The following is a 12,488-nucleotide window of genomic DNA, read 5'->3' as shown; positions in this document are numbered from 1 at the left end:
TAGGGTCTATTTTTCTCCATTTCCGCCTGACTGATGTGCCCAAAGTAAACTGCCTGTTGCTCAGGCCCTGAAGCCAGGATATGCATATAATTGGGACCATTGGAAAGAAAACACTCTGAGGTGTGTATAAATGTTAAAATAATGCAGGAGACTATAACACAATAGATATGGTAGGAGAAAATCCAAAGAGCCCATGCTCTTACATTGGAAAGTATAGGGAAAATGTAATCTAGCTCCCAGTATGCAATTCTTATTGCTTCCACTGGGTGTCAGTAGTCTTTGTTCAAGATTTCAGGCTTGTTTCTTCCAAAACAAAGAATAATAATGAGTTTCGGTACAGGGACACAGACTTTCGTGTACGCGCGACAAAGAGGACACGCACCTGCTAATATCGTTTTCCTATTGAACATAATTCTTTCCATATGAAATATTATAGTTTAATTACATTTTAGGATATCTGAGGATTAAATAGAAAAGTATTTTGACTTGTTTTAAACAAAGTTTAGCGGTAGAGTTTTGGATTCCTTTCTCTGCATGTTGAACGAGTGGATTACTCAAATCGATGGCGCCAACTAAACTGACTTTTAGGGATATAAAGAAGGATTTTATCTAGCAAAATGACACTACATGTTATAGCTGGGACCCTTTAGATGACAAATCAGAGGAAGATTTTCAAAAAGTGAGTGAACATTTAATCGCTATTTGTGAATTTATGAAACCTGTGCCGGTGGAAAAATATTTTGATGTGGGGAGCCGTTCCTCAAACAATCGCATGGCATGCTGTCGCTGTAATAGCTACTGTAAATCGGACAGTGCAGATAGATTAACAAGAATTTAAGCTTTTTAGCGATATTTTTAGCGACACTTGTATGTACCTACATGTTTAATATCCATAGTTTGATTATTTATTTGAATTTCGCGCCCACCAGTTTCACCGGAAGTTATTATTCATTTAAAACAGAAATACCTTAATTAAGTATTTAGTATTCAGACCCTTTGCTTGGTTGACTTTCTATGTAATGAAAATAAAATGTATCTCCTTGCCTATGTAACAGCCATATTTGGGAAAGAACTTAACGCAAGCATTCAGGAGAAATGCAAAGAAATTCTACAGATGAGTGACCAAATCAATTATTTTCATATGTTTGTCAGGTCACAAGAATTTTCCGATATCAAAACGGGATCGTGGGCCAAAAGAGTTAGGGAACACCTGCTATGTAACCCAATGAAACTGACACCATTGCACAGTCAGAGAGCCTAATATAGCTGACACCATCGCACAGGCAGAGAGCCTAATATAGCTGTCACCATCGCACAGTCAGAGAGCCTAATATAGCTGACACCATCGCACAGGCAGAGTGCCTAATATAGCTGACACCATCGCACAGTCAGAGAGCCTTATATAGCTGACACCATCGCACAGTCAGAGAGCCTAATATAGCTGACACCATCGCACAGGCAGAGTGCCTAATATAGCTGACACCATCGCACAGTCAGAGAGCCTTATATAGCTGACACCATCGCACAGGCAGAGAGCCTAATGAAACTGACACCATCGCACAGTCAGAGAGCCTAATGAAACTGACACCATCGCACAGGCAGAGAGCCTAATATAGCTGACACCATCGCACAGGCAGAGAGCCTAATATAGCTGACACCATCGCACAGTCAGAGAGCCTAATATAGCTGACACCATCGCACAGGCAGAGAGCCTAATATAGCTGACACCATCGCACAGGCAGAGAGCCTAATATAGCTGACACCATCGCACAGTCAGAGAGCCTAATATAGCTGACACCATCGCACAGGCAGAGAGCCTAATATAGCTGTCACCATCGCACAGGCAGAGAGCCTAATATAGCTGACACCATCGCACAGGCAGAGAGCCTAATATAGCTGTCACCATCGCACAGGCAGAGAGCCTAATATAGCTGACACCATCGCACAGGCAGAGAGCCTAATATAGCTGACACCATCGCACAGGCAGAGAGCCTAATATAGCTGTCACCATCGCACAGGCAGAGAGCCTAATATAGCTGTCACCATCGCACAGGCAAAGAGCCTAATATAGCTGTCACCATCGCACAGGCAGAGAGCCTAATATAGCTGTCACCATCGCACAGGCAGAGAGCCTAATATAGCTGTCACCATCGCACAGGCAGAGAGCCTAATATAGCTGTCACCATCACACAGTCAGAGAGCCTAATATAGCTGTCACCATCGCACAGTCAGAGATCCTAATATAGCTGTCACCATCGCACAGGCAGAGAGCCTAATATAGCTGTCACCATTGCACAGGCAGAGAGCCTAATATAGCTGTCACCATCACACAGGCAGAGAGCCTAATATAGCTGTCACCATCGCACAGTCAGAGAGCCTAATATAGCTGACACCATCGCACAGGCAGAGAGCCTAATATAGCTGTCACCATCGCACAGTCAGAGAGCCTAATATAGCTGTCACCATCGCACAGGCAGAGAGCCTAATATAGCTGTCACCATCGCACAGGCAGAGAGCCTAATATAGCTGTCACCATCGCACAGGCAGAGAGCCTAATATAGCTGTCACCATCGCACAGGCAGAGAGCCTAATATAGCTGTCACCATCGCACAGGCAGAGAGCCTAATATAGCTGTCACCATCGCACAGGCAGAGAGCCTAATATAGCTGTCACCATCGCAAAGTCAGAGAGCCTAATATAGCTGACACCATCGCACAGGCAGAGAGCCTAATATAGCTGACACCATCACACAGTCAGAGAGCCTAATATAGCTGACACCATCGCACAGGCAGAGAGCCTAATATAGCTGTCACCATCGCACAGGCAGAGAGCCTAATATAGCTGTCACCATCGCACAGGCAGAGAGCCTAATATCGCTGTCACCATCGCACAGGCAGAGAGCCTAATATAGCTGTCACCATCGCACAGTCAGAGAGCCTAATATAGCTGTCACCATCACACAGGCAGAGAGCCTAATATAGCTGTCACCATCGCACAGGCAGAGAGCCTAATATAGCTGACACCATCGCACAGTCAGAGAGCCTAATATAGCTGACACCATCGCACAGGCAGAGAGCCTAATATAGCTGTCACCATCGCACAGGCAGAGAGCCTAATATAGCTGTCACCATCACACAGTCAGAGAGCCTAATATAGCTGTCACCATCGCACAGGCAGAGAGCCTAATATAGCTGTCACCATCGCACAGGCAGAGAGCCTAATATAGCTGTCACCATCGCACAGGCAGAGAGCCTAATATAGCTGTCACCATCGCACAGGCAGAGAGCCTAATATAGCTGACACCATCGCACAGTCAGAAAGCCTAATATAGCTGACACCATCGCACAGGCAGAGAGCCTAATATAGCTGACACCATCGCACAGTCAGAGAGCCTAATATAGCTGACACCATCGCACAGGCAGAGAGCCTAATATAGCTGTCACCATCGCACAGGCAGAGAGCCTAATATAGCTGTCACCATCGCACAGGCAGAGAGCCTAATATAGCTGTCACCATCGCACAGGCAGAGAGCCTAATATAGCTGTCACCATCACACAGGCAGAGAGCCTAATATAGCTGTCACCATCACACAGTCAGAGAGCCTAATATAGCTGTCACCATCACACAGGCAGAGAGCCTAATATAGCTGTCACCATCACACAGGCAGAGAGCCTAATATAGCTGTCACCATCACACAGGCAGAGAGCCTAATATAGCTGTCACCATCGCACAGTCAGAGAGCCTAATATAGCTGACACCATCGCACAGGCAGAGAGCCTAATATAGCTGACACCATCGCACAGGCAGATAGCCTAATATAGCTGTCACCATCACACAGGCAGAGAGCCTAATATAGCTGACACCATCGCACAGTCAGAGAGACTAATATAGCTGTCACCATCACACAGTCAGAGAGCCTAATATAGCTGTCAACATCGCACAGGCAGAGAGCCTAATATAGCTGTCACCATCACACAGGCAGAGAGCCTAATATGGCTGTCACCATCGCACAGGCAGAGAGCCTAATATAGCGGACACCATCGCACAGGCAGAGAGCCTAATATAGCTGACACCATCGCACAGGCAGAGAGCCTAATATAGCTGTCACCATCACACAGTCAGAGAGCCTAATATAGCTGACACCATCGCACAGGCAGAGAGCCTAATATAGCTGACACCATCGCACAGGCAGATAGCCTAATATAGCTGTCACCATCACACAGGCAGAGAGCCTAATATAGCTGACACCATCGCACAGTCAGAGAGACTAATATAGCTGTCACCATCACACAGTCAGAGAGCCTAATATAGCTGTCAACATCGCACAGGCAGAGAGCCTAATATAGCTGTCACCATCACACAGGCAGAGAGCCTAATATAGCTGTCACCATCGCACAGGCAGAGAGCCTAATATAGCTGACACCATCGCACAGGCAGAGAGCCTAATATAGCTGACACCATCACACAGGCAGAGAGCCTAATATAGCTGTCACCATCACACAGGCAGAGAGCCTAATATAGCTGACACCATCGCACAGTCAGAGAGCCTAATATAGCTGTCACCATCACACAGGCAGAGAGCCTAATATAGCTGACACCATCACACAGGCAGAGAGCCTAATATAGCTGACACCATCGCACAGTCAGAGAGCCTAATATAGCTGTCACCATCACACAGGCAGAGAGCCTAATATAGCTGACACCATCACACAGGCAGAGAGCCTAATATAGCTGACACCATCGCACAGGCAGAGAGCCTAATATAGCTGTCACCATCGCACAGGCAGAGAGCCTAATATAGCTGTCACCATCACACAGGCAGAGAGCCTAATATAGCTGACACCATCACACAGGCAGAGAGCCTAATATAGCTGACACCATCACACAGGCAGAGAGCCTAATATAGCTGACACCATCGCACAGGCAGAGAGCCTAATATAGCTGTCACCATCGCACAGGCAGAGAGCCTAATATAGCTGACACCATCGCACAGTCAGAGAGCCTAATATAGCTGACACCATCGCACAGGCAGAGAGCCTAATATAGCTGTCACCATCACACAGGCAGAGAGCCTAATATAGCTGTCACCATCGCACAGTCAGAGAGCCTAATATAGCTGACACCATCGCACAGTCAGAGAGCCTAATATAGCTGTCACCATCGCACAGGCAGAGAGCCTAATATAGCTGACACCATCACACAGGCAGAGAGCCTAATATAGCTGTCACCATCGCACAGGCAGAGAGCCTAATATAGCTGACACCATCACACAGGCAGAGAGCCTAATATAGCTGACACCATCGCACAGGCAGAGAGCCTAATATAGCTGTCACCATCGCACAGGCAGAGAGCCTAATATAGCTGACACCATCGCACAGTCAGAGAGCCTAATATAGCTGACACCATCGCACAGGCAGAGAGCCTAATATAGCTGTCACCATCACACAGGCAGAGAGCCTAATATAGCTGTCACCATCGCACAGTCAGAGAGCCTAATATAGCTGACACCATCGCACAGTCAGAGAGCCTAATATAGCTGTCACCATCGCACAGGCAGAGAGCCTAATATAGCTGACACCATCGCACAGGCAGAGAGCCTAATATAGCTGTCACCATCACACAGTCAGAGAGCCTAATATAGCTGTCACCATCACACAGTCAGAGAGCCTAATATAGCTGACACCATCGCACAGGCAGAGAGCCTAATATAGCTGACACCATCGCACAGGCAGAGAGCCTAATATAGCTGACACCATCGCACAGTCAGAGAGCCTAATATAGCTGTCACCATCACACAGGCAGAGAGCCTAATATAGCTGTCACCATCGCACAGGCAGAGAGCCTAATATAGCTGACACCATCGCACAGGCAGAGAGCCTAATATAGCTGTCACCATCGCACAGGCAGAGAGCCTAATATAGCTGTCACCATCGCACAGGCAGAGAGCCTAATATAGCTGTCACCATCACACAGGCAGAGAGCCTAATATAGCTGACACCATCGCACAGGCAGAGAGCCTAATATAGCTGTCACCATCACACAGGCAGAGAGCCTAATATAGCTGTCACCATCGCACAGTCAGAGAGCCTAATATAGCTGTCACCATCGCACAGGCAGAGAGCCTAATATAGCTGTCACCATCGCACAGGCAGAGAGCCTAATATAGCTGACACCATCACACAGGCAGAGAGCCTAATATAGCTGTCACCATCACACAGGCAGAGAGCCTAATATAGCTGTCACCATCACACAGGCAGAGAGCCTAATATAGCTGTCACCATCACACAGGCAGAGAGCCTAATATAGCTGTCACCATCACACAGGCAGAGAGCCTAATATAGCTGTCACCATCACACAGGCAGAGAGCCTAATATAGCTGTCACCATCACACAGGCAGAGAGCCTAATATAGCTGTCACCATCACACAGGCAGAGAGCCTAATATAGCTGTCACCATCGCACAGGCAGAGAGCCTAATATAGCTGTCACCATCGCACAGTCAGAGAGCCTAATATAGCTGTCACCATCACACAGGCAGAGAGCCTAATATAGCTGTCACCATCACACAGGCAGAGAGCCTAATATAGCTGACACCATCGCACAGGCAGAGAGCCTAATATAGCTGTCACCATCACACAGGCAGAGAGCCTAATATAGCTGTCACCATCGCACAGTCAGAGAGCCTAATATAGCTGTCACCATCGCACAGGCAGAGAGCCTAATATAGCTGTCACCATCGCACATGCAGAGAGCCTAATATAGCTGACACCATCACACAGGCAGAGAGCCTAATATAGCTGTCACCATCACACAGGCAGAGAGCCTAATATAGCTGTCACCATCACACAGGCAGAGAGCCTAATATAGCTGTCACCATCACACAGGCAGAGAGCCTAATATAGCTGTCACCATCACACAGGCAGAGAGCCTAATATAGCTGACACCATCACACAGGCAGAGAGCCTAATATAGCTGTCACCATCACACAGGCAGAGAGCCTAATATAGCTGTCACCATCACACAGGCAGAGAGCCTAATATAGCTGACACCATCGCACAGGCAGAGAGCCTAATATAGCTGTCACCATCACACAGTCAGAGAGCCTAATATAGCTGACACCATCGCACAGTCAGAGAGCCTAATATAGCTGTCACCATCACACAGTCAGAGAGCCTAATATAGCTGTCACCATCACACAGTCAGAGAGCCTAATATAGCTGACACCATCACACAGTCAGAGAGCCTAATATAGCTGTCACCATCGCACAGGCAGAGAGCCTAATATAGCTGACACCATCACACAGTCAGAGAGCCTAATATAGCTGTCACCATCGCACAGGCAGAGAGCCTAATATAGCTGTCACCATCACACAGGCAGAGAGCCTAATATAGCTGACACCATCGCACAGGCAGAGAGCCTAATATAGCTGTCACCATCGCACAGGCAGAGAGCCTAATATAGCTGTCACCATCGCACAGGCAGAGAGCCTAATATAGCTGTCACCATCACACAGGCAGAGAGCCTAATATAGCTGACACCATCGCACAGGCAGAGAGCCTAATATAGCTGTCACCATCACACAGGCAGAGAGCCTAATATAGCTGTCACCATCGCACAGTCAGAGAGCCTAATATAGCTGTCACCATCGCACAGGCAGAGAGCCTAATATAGCTGTCACCATCGCACAGGCAGAGAGCCTAATATAGCTGACACCATCACACAGGCAGAGAGCCTAATATAGCTGTCACCATCACACAGGCAGAGAGCCTAATATAGCTGTCACCATCACACAGGCAGAGAGCCTAATATAGCTGTCACCATCACACAGGCAGAGAGCCTAATATAGCTGTCACCATCACACAGGCAGAGAGCCTAATATAGCTGTCACCATCACACAGGCAGAGAGCCTAATATAGCTGTCACCATCACACAGGCAGAGAGCCTAATATAGCTGTCACCATCACACAGGCAGAGAGCCTAATATAGCTGTCACCATCGCACAGTCAGAGAGCCTAATATAGCTGTCACCATCGCACAGTCAGAGAGCCTAATATAGCTGTCACCATCACACAGGCAGAGAGCCTAATATAGCTGTCACCATCACACAGGCAGAGAGCCTAATATAGCTGACACCATCGCACAGGCAGAGAGCCTAATATAGCTGTCACCATCACACAGGCAGAGAGCCTAATATAGCTGTCACCATCGCACAGTCAGAGAGCCTAATATAGCTGTCACCATCGCACAGGCAGAGAGCCTAATATAGCTGTCACCATCGCACAGGCAGAGAGCCTAATATAGCTGACACCATCACACAGGCAGAGAGCCTAATATAGCTGTCACCATCACACAGGCAGAGAGCCTAATATAGCTGTCACCATCACACAGGCAGAGAGCCTAATATAGCTGTCACCATCACACAGGCAGAGAGCCTAATATAGCTGTCACCATCACACAGGCAGAGAGCCTAATATAGCTGACACCATCACACAGGCAGAGAGCCTAATATAGCTGTCACCATCACACAGGCAGAGAGCCTAATATAGCTGTCACCATCACACAGGCAGAGAGCCTAATATAGCTGACACCATCGCACAGGCAGAGAGCCTAATATAGCTGTCACCATCACACAGTCAGAGAGCCTAATATAGCTGACACCATCGCACAGTCAGAGAGCCTAATATAGCTGTCACCATCGCACAGTCAGAGAGCCTAATATAGCTGTCACCATCACACAGTCAGAGAGCCTAATATAGCTGTCACCATCACACAGGCAGAGAGCCTAATATAGCTGACACCATCACACAGGCAGAGAGCCTAATATAGCTGACACCATCACACAGGCAGAGAGCCTAATATAGCTGACACCATCGCACAGGCAGAGAGCCTAATATAGCTGTCAACATCACACAGGCAGAGAGCCTAATATAGCTGTCACCATCACACAGGCAGAGAGCCTAATATAGCTGACACCATCGCACAGGCAGAGAGCCTAATATAGCTGTCACCATCGCACAGGCAGAGAGCCTAATATAGCTGTCAACATCACACAGGCAGAGAGCCTAATATAGCTGTCAACATCACACAGGCAGAGAGCCTAATATAGCTGACACCATCGCACAGGCAGAGAGCCTAATATAGCTGACACCATCACACAGGCAGAGAGCCTAATATAGCTGACACCATCGCACAGGCAGAGAGCCTAATATAGCTGTCACCATCGCACAGGCAGAGAGCCTAATATAGCTGTCAACATCACACAGGCAGAGAGCCTAATATAGCTGACACCATCGCACAGGCAGAGAGCCTAATATAGCTGTCACCATCGCACAGGCAGAGAGCCTAATATAGCTGTCAACATCACACAGGCAGAGAGCCTAATATAGCTGTCAACATCACACAGGCAGAGAGCCTAATATAGCTGACACCATCGCACAGGCAGAGAGCCTAATATAGCTGACACCATCACACAGGCAGAGAGCCTAATATAGCTGACACCATCGCACAGGCAGAGAGCCTAATATAGCTGTCACCATCGCACAGGCAGAGAGCCTAATATAGCTGTCAACATCACACAGGCAGAGAGCCTAATATAGCTGACACCATCGCACAGGCAGAGAGCCTAATATAGCTGACACCATCGCACAGGCAGAGAGCCTAATATAGCTGACACCATCGCACAGGCAGATAGCCTAATATAGCTGACACCATCGCACAGGCAGAGAGCCTAATATAGCTGACACCATCGCACAGGCAGATAGCCTAATATAGCTGACACCATCACACAGGCAGAGAGCCTAATATAGCTGACACCATCACACAGTCAGAGAGCCTAATATAGCTGACACCATCACACAGTCAGAGAGCCTAATATAGCTGTCACCATCACACAGGCAGAGAGCCTAATATAGCTGACACCATCACACAGGCAGAGAGCCTAATATAGCTGACACCATCACACAGGCAGAGAGCCTAATATAGCTGTCACCATCGCACAGGCAGAGAGCCTAATATAGCTGTCACCATCACACAGGCAGAGAGCCTAATATAGCTGACACCATCGCACAGGCAGAGAGCCTAATATAGCTGTCACCATCGCACAGGCAGAGAGCCTAATATAGCTGTCACCATCGCACAGGCAGAGAGCCTAATATAGCTGTCACCATCGCAAAGTCAGAGAGCCTAATATAGCTGACACCATCGCACAGGCAGAGAGCCTAATATAGCTGACACCATCACACAGTCAGAGAGCCTAATATAGCTGACACCATCGCACAGGCAGAGAGCCTAATATAGCTGTCACCATCGCACAGGCAGAGAGCCTAATATAGCTGTCACCATCGCACAGGCAGAGAGCCTAATATAGCTGACACCATCACACAGGCAGAGAGCCTAATATAGCTGACACCATCGCACAGGCAGAGAGCCTAATATAGCTGTCACCATCGCACAGGCAGAGAGCCTAATATAGCTGACACCATCACACAGGCAGAGAGCCTAATATAGCTGTCACCATCGCACAGGCAGAGAGCCTAATATAGCTGACACCATCGCACAGGCAGAGAGCCTAATATAGCTGACACCATCACACAGGCAGAGAGCCTAATATAGCTGACACCATCACACAGGCAGAGAGCCTAATATAGCTGACACCATCGCACAGGCAGAGAGCCTAATATAGCTGACACCATCACACAGGCAGAGAGCCTAATATAGCTGACACCATCACACAGGCAGAGAGCCTAATATTGCTGACACCATCGCACAGGCAGAGAGCCTAATATAGCTGACACCATCACACAGGCAGAGAGCCTAATATAGCTGACACCATCGCACAGGCAGAGAGCCTAATATAGCTGTCACCATCACACAGGCAGAGAGCCTAATATAGCTGACACCATCACACAGGCAGAGAGCCTAATATAGCTGTCACCATCACACAGTCAGAGAGCCTAATATAGCTGACACCATCACACAGGCAGAGAGCCTAATATAGCTGACACCATCACACAGGCAGAGAGCCTAATATAGCTGTCACCATCGCACAGGCAGAGAGCCTAATATAGCTGTCACCATCACACAGGCAGAGAGCCTAATATAGCTGTCACCATCACACAGGCAGAGAGCCTAATATAGCTGTCACCATCGCACAGGCAGAGAGCCTAATATAGCTGACACCATCGCACAGTCAGAGAGCCTAATATAGCTGTCACCATCACACAGGCAGAGAGCCTAATATAGCTGTCACCATCACACAGGCAGAGAGCCTAATATAGCTGTCACCATCGCACAGGCAGAGAGCCTAATATAGCTGACACCATCACACAGGCAGAGTTGGACAGAGGGGGAGGAGGAGGATTTCTTAGTTGGGTAAATTTGGGGAATACGTCCCAAATAGCACTGTATTCTATTTGTAATGCACTACTTGACCAGGGTCTTTAAGGAATAGGGTGCCATTTGGCTATAGGTCCTGGTCTAAAGTAGTGCACTACATAGGGAATAGGGTGTCATTTGGCTATAGGCCCTGGTCTAAAGTAGTGCACAATATAGGGAATAGGGTGCCATTTGGTAGTGCACTACATAGGGAATAGGGTGCCATTTGGGAAGCATTCTTGATGTACATTTTTTTTCACATCACGTCTTGAGCTGAGGGTCAAAGGAGAATAAGGAGGACAGTGTGTTCGGTCCAATTAACTGCAATGTGAATTTGTGGGTTTTCAATGTGGTTTTGTTTCCACCTGCTGGTTAATATCGGTAGTGGTTGAGCTGAAACAAACTCTTGTTCAAGGTTGAATGAATGGGTTACGTTTATATAGCGAGTGTGCCCACACTGACATTAATCGGCACGTGCGCTCTAGCCGACAGCTCGCAGAAACGGCGAGGGTATAGCCTGTATCCCTCAAACTCAACTCTGGACCTTGAAGCCAGTGCCACTACTTGTTTTCATTATTCCCCTCTAATCAGGGACGTATTTTTAGACTTGGGACACCAGGTGTGTGCAATTAATTATCATGTAGAACAGAAAAACCAGCAGGCTTTCGGACCTTGTAGGGTCAGAGTTGAGTACCAACGTGATGAGATTATTATGGACAAAAGAGTGAGATGATGTTTATTTGTCAAACGGCAACCCAAACATCGATGATCATGTCACCAGAATAAGACCCTCGATATTTATTGGGAAGGAGCGTCAAAACTCCTTTCGCCATCCTGTGATGTTCACCATCATTTATTTCATCTCTAGCCTCAAACTGCGTGGTTTACCGCCGAGTCATAGTGGCAGGACTACACAACATGGTATTGCATGACTCCAGGTTTACGTCGATATAATGGCTATTAAATAAATAGTTGCATGACTCCAGATTTACGTCGATATAATGGTTATTTAATAAATAGTTGCATGACTCCAGGTTTACGTCGATATAATGGTTATTAGATAAATAGTTGCATGACTCCAGGTTTACGTCGATATACTGGTTATTAAATAAATC

Source organism: Oncorhynchus kisutch, linkage group LG10 (assembly GCF_002021735.2).
Source record: "Oncorhynchus kisutch isolate 150728-3 linkage group LG10, Okis_V2, whole genome shotgun sequence".
Lineage (NCBI taxonomy): Eukaryota > Metazoa > Chordata > Actinopteri > Salmoniformes > Salmonidae > Oncorhynchus > Oncorhynchus kisutch.
Note: the sequence above shows the minus strand (reverse complement) of the source record.